Genomic DNA, 17,115 nt, shown 5'->3' on the forward strand with positions numbered 1-17,115 from the left:
GAATAGTCCTTGGGAGGGAGGTTCACAAAGAGGGCACCTATGTATACCTATGGCTGATTTACGTTGATATATGGCAGAAACCAACACAGTATTGTAAAGCAATTATCCTCCAATTAAAAATAAATTTAAAAAGAAAAGAACAGTCTTCTATTTCTTAACCTATTGTTAGCTGCTCTCTCGAAGGGCAACATTTACCCGTCTTAGATGTGTTCCTTTCTTTGTAGCATTAACAATCTCTCATTACACTTCACCAGTATCTGATTTTCCAGATTCTTCTCCTTGCTTTCTCTGTTTTCTGATCATTCTGCAATATCTTTTATTGGATTTTCTTACTTCACTGTTGTTCCCATGGTTTAATATTGAATCATTTTCTCAAACTACATTCTCTTTTGTGGTAATTTTATTCACAACAGCGTCAAATTTCTGTCTTTATATAATTTCTGTCTTTTTCCCACATCTCCAACTCTGACCTCTCTCATAAGCCTCAGACCATTCCTAAATAATTGCTACACATCTCAACAGGGTGTCCCAGTAGCAAACCAAATCCAACTCAAAATTCTCCCCTTCAGGGTCTTTCTAAACATAAAAGACATTAAAAACAGTGGTGAATACAATTTTTAAGTACTATGAACAAAGCCAAAAACAAACAGCGCTTACAATACATGGCAAAGAGTTAGCTGTATTAACACAAGTAATACATAAATTGTTTCTACAAAATAAATAAGAAAAAGACCAACTATCCTATAAAAATACCAGCCACAAAAAGTAAATAAAATAGTTCTTTGTTTAAACACTGTATACCTATCAGGTTTGGAATGGGTTCAAGAATTTCTATTTGTAACAAGTCTGGACATGGAACAACAGACTGGTTCCAAATAGGGGAAGGAGTATGTCAAGACTGTACATTGTCAGCCTGCTTATTTAACTTATATGCAGAGTACATCATGAGAAATGCTGGGCTGGAGGAAGCACAAGCTGGAATCAAGATTGCTGGGAGAAATATCAATAACCTCAGATATGCAGATGACACCACCCTTATGGCAGAAAGCGAAGAACTAGAGAGCCTCTTGATGAAAGTGAAAGTGGAGAGTGAAAAAGTTGGTTTAAAGCTCAACATTCAGAAAACTAAGATCATGGCATCCGGTCCCATCACTTCATGGCAAACAGATGGGGAAACAGTGACAGACTTTACTTTTTTGGGCTCCAAAATCACTGCAGATGGTGACTGTAGCCATGAAATTAAAAGACGCTTGCTCCTTGGAAGGAAAGTTATGACCAACATAGAAAGCATATTAAAAAGCAGAGACATTACTTTGCCAACAAAGGTCCGTCTAGTCAAGGCTATGGTTTTTCCAGTAGTCATGTATGGATGTGAGAGTTGGATTATAAAGAAAGCTGAGCACCGAAGAATCGATGCTTTTGAACTGTGGTGTTGGAGAAGAAAGTTGGACTGCGAGGAAATCCAACCAGTCCATCCTAAAGGAGATCAGTCCTGAGTGTTCATTGGAAGGACTGATGTTGAAGCTGAAACTCCAATACTTTGGCCACCTGATGCGAAGGACTGACTTACTTGAAAAGACCCTGATGCTGGGAAAGATTGAGGGCAGGAGGAGAAGGGGATGGCAGAGGATGAGATGGTTGGATGCCATCACTGACTCAATGGACATAAGTTTGGGTAAATTCCAGGAGTTGGTGATGGACAGGGAGGCCTGGCGTGCTGTGGTTCATGGAGTCACAAAGAGTCGGATACAACTGAGCGACTGAAGGGAACTGAACAAGTTCCCAGGTGACCTTGATGTGCTGGTTTTGAGAACCACTGCCCTAGAGAAACTGCCCATAGGCACAAGAAGACATGGACAAGGTCATTCAATGTGGCAGTTATAAACAACTAAAAATCCAGTAGGAGGGAAATAGGTAACTAAATTGGGTTATTTCCATACAATGAAAAACTATTTCAGGATTTAAAAGCAATGAACTGCACCAAGGAGATAAGATCAAACACAATACTAATGAAAAAGAGTTTTGGAATGTCTTGTGCGGTACATTATTTACACAAATTTAAGATTTATATATTATTTACAGATATTTGCATACAGTTCAGTTCAGTCGCTCAGCCATGTGTTGACTCTTCGCGACTCCATGGACTGCAGCATGCCAGGCTTCTCTGTCACCAATTCCAGGAGCTTGCTCAAACTCATGTGCATCGAGTCAGTGATGCCATCCAACCATCTCATCCTCTGTCATCCCCTTCTCCTCCTGCCTTCAATCTTTCCCCGCATCATGGTATTTTCAAATGCGTCAGTTATTCGCATCAAGTGGCCAAAGGATTGGAATTTCAGCTTAAGCATCAATCCTTCCAATGAATATTCAGGACTGATTTCCTTTAGGATGGACCGGTTGGATCTCCCTGCAGTCCAAGGGACTCTCAAGAGTCTTCTTCAACACCACAGTTCAAGAGCACCAATTCTTCAGTGTTCAGCTTTCTTTATGGTCCAACTCTCACATCCATACGTGACTACTGGAAAAACCATAGCCTTGACTAGACAGACCCTTATCAGTAATGTCTCTGCTTTTTAATATGCTGTCTAGGTTGGTCATAACTTTCCTTCCAAGGAGCAAGTGTCTTTTAATTTCATGGCCGCAGTCACCATGTGCAGTGATTTTGGAGGCCAAGAAAATCAAGTCTGTCACTGTTTCCATTGTTTCACCATCTATTTGCCATGAAGTGATGGGACCCAATGCCATGATCTTAGTTTGTTGAATGTTCAGTTTTAATGCATACAGTAGAAGTGAAAAAAATCAATGACAAGCTATGTAGCAGATTCAGGATGAGGGAGCAAGAAAGAATGAAGCTGGGAAAAGAATGCAAGACATTTCAAGTTGATCTCTCACATTTCTTTTAAAATTATGACAACCTAAGGCAAATATGACGATACAAATGTCATTTAATTTGGGATGACAGCTACTGTTGTGTATAATATCCTTTGTACTGTTCTACTTTATCTTTAAAATATATTAATTGTAGGAATAGTATAAAATGATATACTTATTTCATTATATCATACACTGTCTGCTACTGCTGCTGCTAAGTAGCTTCAGTCGTGTCCAACTCTGTGCGATCCCACAGACGGCAGCCCACCAGGCTCCCCCGTCCCTGGGATTCTCCAGGCAAGAACACTGGAGTGGGTTGCCATTTCCTTCTCCAATGTATGAAAGTGAAAAGTGAAAGTGAAGTCGCTTAGTCGTGCCGGACTCTTAGTGACCCCATGGACTGCAGCCCACCAGGCTCCTCCATCCATGGGATTTTCCAGGCAAGAGTACTGGAGTGGGGTGCCACATCGTCCAGTTTATAATATATAAGGGAGAAATTTCTCTCCCGAACTCCTGGTTTATTTTTAGTTAGGGACAGACAATATGAATCTTCTAAATGTCTGTGTTTGTCCTCTGTGCTTGCCTACAATGAAGCTCTGAGACAAATCTGTCTTGAAACTACAGGCTCACATGCTCATTCTATATAGCTCATATTATTACTGTCCTATAGCTTTATTATTTTCTTAACACTGTTACTAATTTTGCTATAAGTCCTTAAACTGTTTAGTTTACTCTTTGATACGTTAAGTATTTCTGGAAACTGCTTCAAATCCTTCATAGAAAGAGGTATAAATGAATAACTTTCCCCTGCCCCCAAACCACTCAACTCATACACATTCAGTAGCTACTTAAGTAATAAGCATGGAACAGTATTAGTAAAATATAGGGCACCCTCACAGAGTAATACCACTAGTATTACCAGAGTCCCTACTGGTTTTAGCACTATCCTACATGTTTATAATTAAAATATCCCATGTAATCACAGATGAAGTTAAGACATATACACATAATGTGCTATTTTACTTAAGCCAGCAAACTAAGCAGGGCAATGGTCTTTGGGCCTCCCTGGTTTATGCGATTCAAGATTTCATGATAATATCAAGAAAAGAGACCTGTGATCAAGATAGGCTTGCATTTGATGGAAAACACATTCTCACCCCATGGGCTGCAGCCTGCCAGGCTCCTCTGTCCAGGGATTCTCCAGGCAAGAATATTGGAATGGGTAGCCATTTCCTTCTTTAAAGGATCCTCCTGGATCCAGGGATGGACCTGGGGTATCTCCTGTATTGCAGGTAGATTCTTTACCATCCGAGTCACCAGGGAAGCCCATTTATTTGTCTAGTAGTAAACGCACCTTAGGCAGTTTTATAAATCCAGTTACCATTACTGCCAGTAGGAACCAGAATGGAATTTCAAAATTCCCGATTAAAACTATCTTTTGGGCAGGCTGGCAATGAAGATGTGAATTTTACACGTTAGTTAAGAGCATAAAACTTGGCTCTGTGGGTGTGAGGTGCAGGCTCAGCTCAGTATTGATGGATCATAAAATACTCATTTGAGTTTATTGTTAAAGTTTAAAAAATACTTCAAACTTATCTAAAAATTAATAATTTTGGAATTCTCTAGGCCTAAGAAAAAAACAAGTTTAAAAGCCAGCTTATTTTAATGGATTAACTTGCTACAGGGCTATGGTCCATTATCACAACCAGAAAATAAAATACAACTTGTCTTGGTCATTGTTTCCTATCTTTTTTGTTTCTCATTTATTCTGTACACAAGTCTTTGTGTGTTTTTTGTTGTTTTTTTTTTTTTAATAATATTACCCACCCGTCTTCCAATTGTTTAAAAATGTCCAACCCAGCAGTCAGTAGAACTAGAGAATCAGTTTTAGACTCTAAGGAGCTCTAGCCACACAACCTGCTGGAAGGGAAACTGACTAGGACAGCACAAGTCTAATTAATTTCACTCAGAGTAGGCACCATGTGCAAACACATGCTCATCAGCAAAGTAGTCTGGTGGTACATGAACTCTTCAGCACTTCATGCCAATTGCCACAGATGCCCAGCAGAAAAACAATTTTAGAAAAGAGGAGGTCTATTTGAGGGTCATGGTTTGAGAATTTTTAGGAGACAACAAGCATCAACATAGACTGTTCCTGGCTTCAAACAAGTTAAAACAAGACTTTCCAAGTTCTCTAACAAGAAATTTATTTTCCAAAGCTTAGCAAACTTCCCAGTATGCTGACAACTCGGAGGCTGAACGTATCTGTTACATGTGCGCTAAGTTGCTTCAGTCGTGTGCGACTCTTTGCAATCCTATGGACTGTACCCTACCAGGCTCCTCTGTCCGTGGATTTTCCAGGCAAGAATACTGGAGTGGGTTGCCATTTCCTTCTCCGAGGGGATTTTCCCGACCCAGGGATCCAACCCAAGTTCTCTTATGTCTCCTGCATTGACAGCTGTGTTCTTTACCACCAGCGCCACCTGGGAAGCCCTATCTGTAATATACTACCATTTATTTTCCTGTTCACTCCATTAAATCCTGACCTGTGAGTCTACACCTCTTCTGAGTGTATCTTCATTCTATAAGATGAAAAAGATTGGTTATTTTTCCCTTCATTGTGAAAACATAAATCAGTAATTCGAACTGAATTCTTATGTAATCAGGATAATTCCAGGATAGAAGATGAATTCCCTGTACAATAGAGAGAAACATCCCAATAATTTAACCTGTGGTATATGCTAGAGCTAGGCTAGACATTCTCTGCAAAATGTTATACAGACAGCTTGTGTAGTTTTCTTTTTTTCTTTCTTTTTAGTGGAAAAAGGATTCAACCCTTAAGGATTTTTTTAAAAAATTTTTTATTTTGAATTGGGGTTTAGCTGATTAACAAACAATGCTAATAACTGAGAATTCCAGGTGAAATTATCAATGCTAATAAATGATAACTGCAGGTGAACAGCGAAGGGAATCCCCCATACATATACACACATCCATTCTCCTGACAGCTTGTGCAGTTTCAAATCTTTTATTCCTTATAAGCATTCTTCCGTCTTCAATCTAACCCACATCATCCAGAGAATGTTTTTTAAATAACAGTTAATACAGGCATATCACATAATGGTATCTTTATATCCATCAGTCTTAAAATTACAGGATAAAATTATGGAGATACTAGACTGAATCATTGTTTTTGTAGGCCAAAGATAGTCAAAAATTGGCAATTTCACATGGTTTAATACATAAACATGCACAAGCTAGAAGGCTGGGAATATGGCTTCTTGCCAAAGCATAGTTTTTTAGGGACTTTTTAAAAACCTGTAACTTTTTTTTTCATGGTTTAAAGCCTGGTACAGTTTCCAACTGAGGAAAAAATCTCAATGTCGTTAACTATTTTAAACTTGAGAGACGTCTGCATTTTCCAAAACAGAAGATGCCAAAAAGACTGTTCACACACACACAAAACTATAGAAAGACTTGGGTGTATTCATTTTTAAGAAACTTTTGGGACCTCAAAGGAGTGTCTGTATTTCTTCCGTTACATATCCTTAATCATGTACAGCCCAGGAGGTAGTATCTTCTTTCTCATTACCCTATAAATTACAGGACATACTGATTTCCTCTGCTGCAAGGTTTGAAAGACTTTTGAATATCTGTTATGAGTAAACTTTTTGCAGTTCAGTCTAGTCGGTGCCCTGCTTAGTCGTTCAGTCATGTCTGACTCTTTGCGACCCTATGGACTGTAGCCAGTCAGGCTCCTCTGTCCACCGGGATTCTCCAGGCAAGAATACTGGAGTGGGTTGCCATGCCCTCCTAGAGCGAATCTTCCCAACTCAGGGATCGAGCCCAGGTCTCTCGCATTGCAGGTGGATTCTTTATCATCTGAGCCACTAGGGAAGCCCTCAATGTAGTCTAATAAAATACTAAATGCACTTAAAAAAAAAAAATTTAGAGACACTTCTTAAAATGAAACCAGGGGCAATCAAGAGAGATTTCAATCAGCAAAGGAAGCCTGGGGTTTCTCATGTCTCATGTCAGGTACACTCTTCCTAAAATTTATAAGTTAAAGATGACTGCTTTTTTAAAAAAACTGAGATATAACTGACATGTAACACTGTATTTTTTTTTTTAATTCTATAACATGGGGATTTAGAATTGAGTGACTCTAAAGAGGAAGAAGAAAAAGATCAACAGCTTAACAGAAAAATAGGCAAAGAACAGCCAATGGTTTACAGACAAATAAATATCTATGGCTCTTAAATATGTGAAAACAAGTTCAACTCTCATTTATAATGGATAAATGCAGAGTAAACCACACATTAATTCACCCAGCCATAAAATGTTTGATAACAATTGCCTAAGGTAAGGAGAAAAGGAAATGGCAACCCACTCTAGTGTTCTTGCCTGGAGAATCCCAGGGATGGCAGAGCCTGGTGGGCTGCTGTCTATGGGGTCACACAGTTGGACATGACTGAAGTGACTTAGCAGCAGGGTAAGGAGAACATTTCCGATTGGAGTATAAACTGTTATAAAGTCCATGAAGGGAAATATATATCGAAATGAATAAGAAATGCATATACCCTTTGATCTAACAGTTCCATATAGAAATTTATCCTACTGATACATTTAATATGACAAATATAAAAGGTTTTTCAATGTGGCACTATTTGCAATCACAACAACTTAAAAAAAGGAAATAACCTGAAAGTCCATCAGCAGGGGATTAATTAAATAAATTATGGTATAGACAATGTAATAATACTATTTATTTTAAAAAGGTATGGGGAAGCTCCTTCTATTTAAACACACAAAAATACTTAGTGTGTGTGTATAAAATATCTCTGTAAAGCTATACAAGACTCTAGGGACACTGGCTACTTCCAAGGAAGGAAACTGGTACTTGGGTGGGAAGGAGAATTTCCATTATGTTCCCTTTTGTACTTACTGAATTTTGAACCACGTGACTATATTACCTTTTCAAATAGTGAATAAAAATATCTTAAAGAGAATCAGCAGACTTTACAATTAATTCCTCTAAGGTATGAGACAGCTTATAAATCAGATCCTTATGAGAAACAAAACAGGAATTCTTGAGTGGTTTCCACTGTTATCCAAATAAAATCTGCCTTTTGTCATGACGGTCAAAGCTTCAGTGTATCTCTTGACCTCACCTAACACTTAACTCTTCTCAGTCATCAGGCTTTAGTTACTCAGGCCTTTAGTTCTATCTGGTGAACACATCAGGCTCTTTCCCAAAGCTCTTTCTTTCCTCATATATTTTCACAGCTGGCTTCTTCTTGTCATTTAGGTGTCCTGTCAAATGTAGTATCCACAGACAGGTCATCCCTGACCACGGGTTCAGAAGCAGTCCTCACTTATAGCCTCTTTCATCACATTACCCTGTTTACATTTCTTTTTTCTTTTTTTAACTTCAAAGTTTTTATTTTGTATTGGGAATATGGTCAGTTAACAACACTGTGGTAGTTTCAGGTGAACAGCGAAGGGACTCAACCATACATACACATGTATCCATTCTCCCCCAAAGCCCCTTCCCATCCAGGCTGGCACACAACATTGAGCAGAGGTGCATGTGTTATACAATAGGTTTTGTTGGTTATCCATTTTAAATACAGCAGTGTGTAGATGACCCTCCCAAAGTCCCTAACTATCCCTCCCCATGGCAACCATGCGTTTAATCAGACAGAGGAGAAATATCCTATGACACCCCTTACATGTGGAATCTAAAAAGAAATGATACAAATGAACTTACTTTACAAAACAAGAAAGACTCACAAATTCAGTAAACGAACTTACATTTTTTTAGTACCACTATCTGAAATTGCCTTGTTTTTATATTTTCACTTGTCTACTGTCTCTCCCATTAAGAAGTTAAAGCACAATGAGAGAACAGCATTCCCCTATGCCTAAAATGGTATCATAATAGGTAGTCAATAAATATTTGTTCAATTAAATTGCTACTGACTAACTAGACTACTGTCTTTTGGGATCATATTTTTCTTTAATGAGCTCTAGTTAACAGGAGTTGCTGAATGAGTAACAGCTATAGGAATCCAAGCATACTTTTAAAACAAAATATTTTAGGGACATCCCTGGTGGTCCAGTGGTTAAGAATCTGCCTTCCAACGTAGGGGATGAGGGTTCACTCCCTGATGGGGAACTAAGATTCCACATGTCACAGTGCAACTGAGCCTAGGCATATACTCTGAGAAAACCACAATTTAAAATGACACATGTAAAAAATATATATATGTGCATGTACTCCACCAAATGACACATGTACCCCAGTGTTCACTGCAGCACTATTTACAACAGCCAGGACATGGTGACCCAGATGGTCAAGAACCTGCCTGCAATGTGGGAGACCCAGGTTCAATCTCTGGGTTGGGAAGATCCCCTAGAGAAGGAACGGCAACCCACTCCATACCCTTGTCTGGAGAATCCCATGGACAGAGGAGCCTGATGGACTACAGTCCATGGGGTCACAGAAAGTCAGCTATGACTAACACTTTCACTTTCAGGACAAGGAACAACCTAAATGTCCATCTACAGATGAACGGATAAAGAAGATGAGGCACATATATACAAGGGAATATTACTCAGCTATAAAAAGGAACAAAACTGGGTGGCTGGTAGAAATGTGGATGGACCCAGAGTCTGTCATACAAAGTGAAGTAAGTCAGAAAGAGAAAAATATCATATATTAATGCATATATGTGGAACCCAGAAAAATGGTACCGATGAACCTATTTCCAGGGCAGGAATAGAGGCACAGACATAAAGAATGGACATGTGGACACAGGGAGGTAAAAGGAGGGTGAGACGAATCGGGAGATTAGGACTGACATATATACGCTACCATGTGTAAAACAGCTAGCGGGAAGCTGCTGAGGAGTTCAGCTCAGCGATGATCTACAGGGGTGAGGCGGAGGGCGTGGGAGGGAGGTCCAAGAGGGAGGGGACACACGCATACATACAGCGGGTTCATTTCACTGTGCTACAGAAACCAACACAGCAGTGTAAAACAATTACACTACCAAAAAAAAACTTAATGGTTCATCTTCAGTTTTAAAGAACTAATTTAATACATTCCAAAACTACATTCTTCTTTGATTAAAAAAAAAAAAAATCCAAGAAAAGTTGAGAAAAAAGAGAAATGTGCAGGGCTAAATGGGAAGTTCCTGAACCCACAACGGTTAAGACAAACATCTTCCAGTGTAAGTCAATCCTGCAAGTATCATTATAGCAGCTGTCAGAAACTCATGCTAGAACTCTCAGTTATTCCAAGTTAAATTCTATATGGTAAAATTCCCATATATGGATAAAAATGAGGTAGATTATTAGCATTTACTTAGAACTGATCTATATTTTCATGTCTGACACAGGGTTTGATTCCCTTAAAACTGACATGTAGAGAAATGATAATTAACATTAAATATATGCATGTGCAAACATGTGTATAGAAACAAATATACAGAGAGAGACACAGAGATAGACACATCCACCTTTAAAACATGTCCAGACACATTACTAAGTTTTTTCTATACCAGGCTATGATGCAGAACATATTTTCTACCATAGTCAAATATTTATCTAAGAGTTCAACTGTTCTTATATTTGTTGCATATAAGGAAAACTTAGAAGAAACTACTATACATAAGGAAAACTCAGAAACAAGTATAGTATTACATATGCATGTCAGTACCATTTAGGTTTTCCCAGTTTACAGATCTCTTAGGCAAGCATGGACTCTGAAATGACTGTGAGGATTAGGTATGATTTTCAACATAAAAAGGCTATTTTTTTCTTCTTCTCAATGTGTTATGAGATAAGAGTTTTATAGAAATAGCCTGGCTAGTAAGGCTCATCCAAAGTCAAAATGAAGATGAACAAGAAGATATATGAAAGAATCTCAAGTCAGTGAAAGCAAAGGAATAAACAACAGACTGCCCCACTGACTTTACAGTCTTACTGCCCTTCTCTATAGGTTATAAATAACTACAAAGTGTCCTTGTCCCCAAGGAGACCTCAGCAGCCAGCTCAAAGGTTAAAATATGGAATAATTCTCAATCTGGATGCAACTTTTCCGGTTAGGAAAAAAAAATTAAAGAGCAGAAAAATTCATTGCCAATTTAAGTTAAGGGCTAGGGAATCATTCCCTCTCCCCAAAAACTATCCATTATATAAGAGAAGTTAATATAGACCTATTAGCATAATCCCCTACCGGAAATATATGTCCAGGGAGAGCATGTGCGTGGGTACATGCTAAGCTGCTTCAGTCATGTCAGGCTCTTTTCAACCCTATGGACCCATCAGGTTCCCCTGTCCACAGGATTCTCCAGGTAAGAATACTGGAGTGGGTTGCCATGCCCTGCAGGAGATCTTCCCTATCCAGGGATCGAACTCACATCTCTAATGTCTCCTGAATTGGTAAGTGGGTTCTTTACCACTAGCGTCACCTGGGAAGACCCCCAGGGAGGGCATGCTCTGCTCCAAATGCAGAGGTCTGCCCTGGAAAGAGGGAGGTGCCACTCAACAGTCTTGTAGGACTATATCTCCTTAGAACTTAAAAAGACTTCTTGGGTTTTTGTTTTGCTTTTTAATTCAGGCCCAATACATTTACATAATAACGTAAAAGAAAAAAAAATTCCTGTCTCCACTTGAATGGAGGATCCTGCAGAATAAACCATGAGTGCAACAAGCACAGTTTCACAAAGTCTGGGTTCTTTCATCAGGTGATGTGCTGGTGTTAACTACTAAACCCCTGCTAGGATAAAATACAAAACAAACAAACAAAAAGCCAACTTCCTCCAACTGCTTTAAAAAAAAAAAAAGGCAGATAGTGTTCATCAGATTAAGCTTCTCCACACATCACTTTCAAAATCCATTATTTGGGAGATGGCTAAAATAGAAAGACATGAATTCAAATCAGCAAACAAATCTGACTATAAAGGGGCTATTTCACTTCAAAGCAGATCTCTGTTCCAAAGGAAAACACCTTTAGAAAAGAAGTTAGATAGGCAGAACCAAACAATCAGCAACTTCTCTCTCTTCACTAATAATAATGTGTTGATTCCACTGAATGGCTTGGGCAAAAATCTCTAGGGCCACAAAGAGCAAACTTAGGGAAAATGAAGATTTTAACACATCCCACATGTTATCAAAGACTTCTGCTCTAGGTTGAGAAAATTTATTCTAAAACAAGAGCTGGAACAGAATTTTAAAAAAAGAAGAAGAAGGAAGAGGAAGAAGAAGAGGGACAAAACCTTCTGGTTAAGAGACTATTATATAATTATATAAAGCTTTTTTGAGATTTGAGAAGTTACAGTTTTTCACCTTCTCCTCTCAACTACAATTATGAAGAACCTTATAAAATCAAACAGCAAACAGATGAGTGGCTTGGCCTTAATACAATTTAAGCATGTCCAATCTGTAATGAATTCAAAAACTAAGGAGTCATTTTATGAAACAAATAGGCAGAGGCTGCATAACCTCACAGGGTCCTCTGGCCTTTAGAAAAGCCATATTCAACAAGCAGTTCTCTTTGCCCACCAATGTTTTAGTCAAACCTTTTAAAAATATTTCTTGTTAACACAATCTGGCTAGAGAAGGGACCAAACAATGCATACCAAAGAAGAAATTCTAAACTGGCCTTGAGGTATACAATTTGGGATAACTTCACTAACTCAGAAGCTGAAAAGACCCACCTGCTCCAGAGGATTTGGTCTACTACAAGGGCAACCAATCCTCTTCAGCATTTACGACTACATACTATCTAGCACTGCAGACGGTGACCGCAGTCATGAAATTAAAGGATACTTGCTCTTTGGGAGGCAAGTTATGACAAACCCAGATAGTGTATTAAAAAACAGAGACATCACTTTGCCAACAAACGTCCACATAAGCAAAGCTAATTAGTCACGTACAGATGTGAGAGCTGGGTCATAAAGAAGGCTGAACACCAAAGAACTGATGTTTTGGAACTGTGGTGCCAGAGAAGACTCTTGAGAGTCCTTTGGACTGCAAGGACATCAAACCAGCCAATACTAAAGGAAATCAACTCTGGATATTCATTGGAATGACTGATGCTGACACTCTAATACTTTGGCCATCTGATGCAAAGAGCCAACTCACTGGAAAAGATTCTGATGTTGAGAAGATTGAAAGAAAAAGGAGAAAGGAATGGCAGAGGATATGATGGTTAAATAGCCATCACCAACTCAATGGACATGAATTTGAACAAACTCCGGGATCTAATGAAGGACAAGGACGCCTGGCGTGCTACAGTCCCTGAGTTTGCAAAGAGGTGGACACGACTCAGCGACTGAACAACAACCACTACCTAGTAGTATGGAATTCAGTATTCTCTGGAAACTTTCAGTGAGAGACATCTAGACCTCTCTCTAACTACAAAGGAGATACTGAGGTATACGTATGCTTTCGTTTCCTTCAAGTGTGGTCTTAAGTAGAGAAATAAGATGACTGTTTACATTGGATCCATGTTCCCTACCTAAAACCACCTGCAAAAAATAAATTCTCCTTTCCAAAGTTCTTAAAAATAAGCCAATTTCTATGGTAACGGTAAGGTTCTAACTAAACTAAATGGGACAAACGATGAGCAGTAAGTTCTCGGTTTTAAGTGTTCATTCCAAAATTCATGACGCAAGGAAAAAGTAAAACCACACAGGCAGACAAAACAGGTCAAAGTTAAAATGTCTGTCTTAACACAATTTCCTGGCTCCTGATGATTTGGCAGAATTTAAAAGATTAAAATGCAATACACCTATTTTACCCAATAAAACTGTGTAAAAACATACATAAGCATTTAAGGTAAGAACCTCATGCCACAAGCAAAACTTTCAAGATGGTAGCTAGAATGGCAGAAATATCTAAGTTACACATAGAAAGATGAATTCTAAGGTACATACACAAAGATAATTTGCTCAAAATCAAACTCCTTTTATATAGAGTAAAATGAAGCCCATGAATTGCTTTAAGGTATCTCTTTTTATAAGCTAGAATATAAATTTCTCTGAAGATCTTTTCTAGGGAGAAAAATAATCTTACTCTAAAAATGTCCAGATCATGTATTATCAACCATTAATTAAAATTTTAAATCCAAACACCTTTTCTCGTCTCCATCATTAGTGTAAAGCCTTATCCTATATATAGCAGTCACCAGAGAAGACGTGAATAAATAACTCTGGTTTACTCCAGGAAAGAATATTTAGAATAAAACCTCTTTTGAAACCAGTTATGAAAAATGTTTAACACTGGTTGTAATGGTCATTATTAAAAAAAAAAAAACTTACATTCTCACCTTGTATGACTTCCAACTTTACACACTATTTGCACTGAAATGAGAGAGTTTATTACACTCAAGATGTGTATTTTTTTTAAGTCATGATAAATACTTCTATGTATTTCATTCCACTTCTGTCCTCATGATCTATCTTAAACTATGTTTAAAATAAAACTATAAACTATGTTTAAAATAAAACTATGTAAAAACTCACCAAGTCAGTAGGAAGACTCTTATTTGTCTTGTCTAACAGGAAATCTCTGTGGGAAATAGAGATGATGAATCAGACTTAAGATTCTGAATCTCATACAAGTCTTTACTTAGGCTATTCTGAAAAGAGAAAATTTTACAAAGCAAGTAATACATTAGCTAGGATTTACTAGTCAAAATTACCATTCTTGTTATCTCATCACTAGTTTTGAGTGCTCTAGTTTCTAGTCATTTCTCAAAAAGTTTATACTTAGAAATTAAAGTCAGAAAAATTCAAGTTAATTCTTCTAATGAACTGGCCTATGAATACAGCAATAATGAAATAAGTGACTTGCCCCATGTCAACATTTATAATAGGAGAGCAATCATTTTTGCCAGCAACTTCACAAAATGCTTAAAGAATTACTATCAAGTTTTCATGTAACATACCCTTTATAAAAAGTGCTCTGTGGGTCAATTACACTGAAGCAAGATGCATTTAAACAAAGCTATGTATCCTATGGTTTTAATAAACAGCTGCCACACTGAGGTTGCTGTTGAAGACTGGTGAGATATCTTAGCTAATCACTACCACCCTAAATAATCTACCATATCCTACAAAGTCATTCAAAACAAAAATAGGGATAAAAATGGTTTCTAGGCTTCTAGGAACATAAGCTAGGCAGAAAATTCTGGTGCTATCTTCCTTTTTATGAGAAAAGGAAATACTGCCTACATTGGTGATTCCTAAAAAACAGAATCTTTTCCTGAAAATGTAAATGTTATCTTTAACTGCTACCTTGGTACAAATAAGCTCCTCTTATTTTGGTTAATCAAGTCTAGTTACTATCAGCAGTGGATTTGAGCCCTCACCAAAAACCATACTAAACTACTGAATCTACAAGAAGACAAGTCGTGATTAGAAGATTTAAAATAGCAAGAGTCAGGTCAAATTTATCTAGCAGATATTTACTGAACACCAACTGTGTTTAATGTTTTGGTTTCTCAGTTAATTAGAATGCACACTTTTAGGCCTAGTGGACAGGCAAAATTTGAGTCCGACAATAGTGATAAGGACTAGAAGGAACAGGAACACTTTCACCCTGTTCTGTGGGTAGAAAGACAAATCAGTACAACCATTTTGGAAATCAGTTTATTCTTGCGCCACCTGGGGAGCCCCTAACTAAAGATCCAACAATTACACCCCCAAATATGGCCTGGAGAAAGTCCTGCACATGTCCATCAGCACATATAAATGAGAACATTCACAGCAGCAATGTTACTAACAAAAATATCAACAGAACAGATACACAAACTGTGATATATTCATGACCGGAATATATATACATGGCAATTAAATTACAGTTCTACGTAACAACACAGATGAACTTTACAAACATATAGTTGGGTTATGAAAGAAGACATAAAAGATGACATGTAGTATTATTCCATTTAATTACATAAAGTTCAAAAACAGACAAAACTAAGTTATATTGGTCTGCAATGAATCCTACATGGTGAAATCACAAACAATCATCTACTACCACAAATGTCAGGTCAGTGACACCTCTGAGCAGTGGCAGGGACTATGATCTAGAAGGGGCTATGATCTAGAACACAGCAAGCTTCTTCTGGGTGCTAGCAATGGTATTTATAGGTATAAACGGTGGTTATACAAGGCATTAACATAAAATAGAGTATATACGGTACGCGTATATCTCCTCCAATGTCTAAGGGTGAATACAGTGTCTTCCACAGAATACATCCTTGACTTTTTTTGCAAGACAATTCAGGATAAGAACTCAGTAATAAAGCAGGGCCACCCAGGAATGAATATCTATAGACAGGCTTTCCTATTATACTTCCTTTCTCTGAATTTAAATGTAATACTTAAGATCTGTATTTCTGGGAAATTTTCAGTACTGACACAAATGTTTAAATCTTTGTGGCTCACGAGGAGCCACTAGTTAATACCCAAATTATAAGAAAAAACAAAAACTTCTGAACATAAGTATTTTTTGCCATTACCTTTTTAGTTTAATCATGGATGAAACCTCCAATGATTTCCATCTCTCTCTGAGTAAAAGCCAAAGTCCTTAAAATAACTGAAAAGGCCCTGCACAATCTGGACCTCATTACCTCTCTCGCCTCATCTCCAATTATGTTCTCTGGAGCTCTCTGTGTTCCAGCCACATTGCTCTTCTCTGCTGCTGTTTCTCAGACAGAATACGCTCGTTCCTGCCTTAGGGCTTTGTACCTGCCCTTTATCCTACCTGGATAACTCCTTCCCCAGATATTCTCTTGGCACACAACCTCACCACTGTGGGGCTTTCCCTAATAATCACCAGCTCTGTGAGGCCTTCCCTGACACCTTTAAACATGTCATCCCCAGCCCCTACAGCCACAGTCTTATTTTTCCTTCATTTTTTTTCTACAGCACATAAAGTCATCTACCATACTTTACCTGAGATGTAAGAAGGCAGATGTCTGTTTTGTTGCTATACCCAGACAGTGTCTGGCACATGGAAAATCAGAAATAAATACTTATTTAATAAATGATTGAATTAATCTGTGCTTTAGATTTCTATCCTTGAAAGATTAGACAGTAAGTTACACATTTGAAAAAAAGGTTTCCCCTCCCTATAAATCAAATTTGATTAACAAAGTTTTACTAAAAAGATTCAGATTTCCGCTCTTATCACTACTTACTTATAGGTAAATAAAAAGTCAATATG

The 17,115-nt window shown here is 37.9% G+C and overlaps 1 protein-coding gene across 2 annotated transcripts in view; it reads right to left on the reverse strand.

The window, feature by feature from the left end:
• Nucleotides 1–17,115, reverse strand: part of SPOP (speckle-type POZ protein) — an 83,461-nt gene that overhangs the window by 22,782 nt on the left and 43,564 nt on the right. Inside the window, exon 2 of one of the 2 annotated variants that reach the window (XM_010842766.1) lies at nt 14,406–14,451. The exons of the other annotated variant lie outside the window; for it this stretch is intronic. The gene's annotated coding sequence lies outside the window, so the exon portion shown is untranslated. The remainder of the gene's footprint in view (nt 1–14,405; nt 14,452–17,115) is intronic. 2 annotated transcript variants of the gene reach the window in all.

The sequence above is a fragment of the Bison bison genome, unplaced genomic scaffold (assembly GCF_000754665.1).
Source record: "Bison bison bison isolate TAMUID 2011002044 unplaced genomic scaffold, Bison_UMD1.0 scf7180017864180, whole genome shotgun sequence".
Taxonomy (NCBI): domain Eukaryota; kingdom Metazoa; phylum Chordata; class Mammalia; order Artiodactyla; family Bovidae; genus Bison; species Bison bison.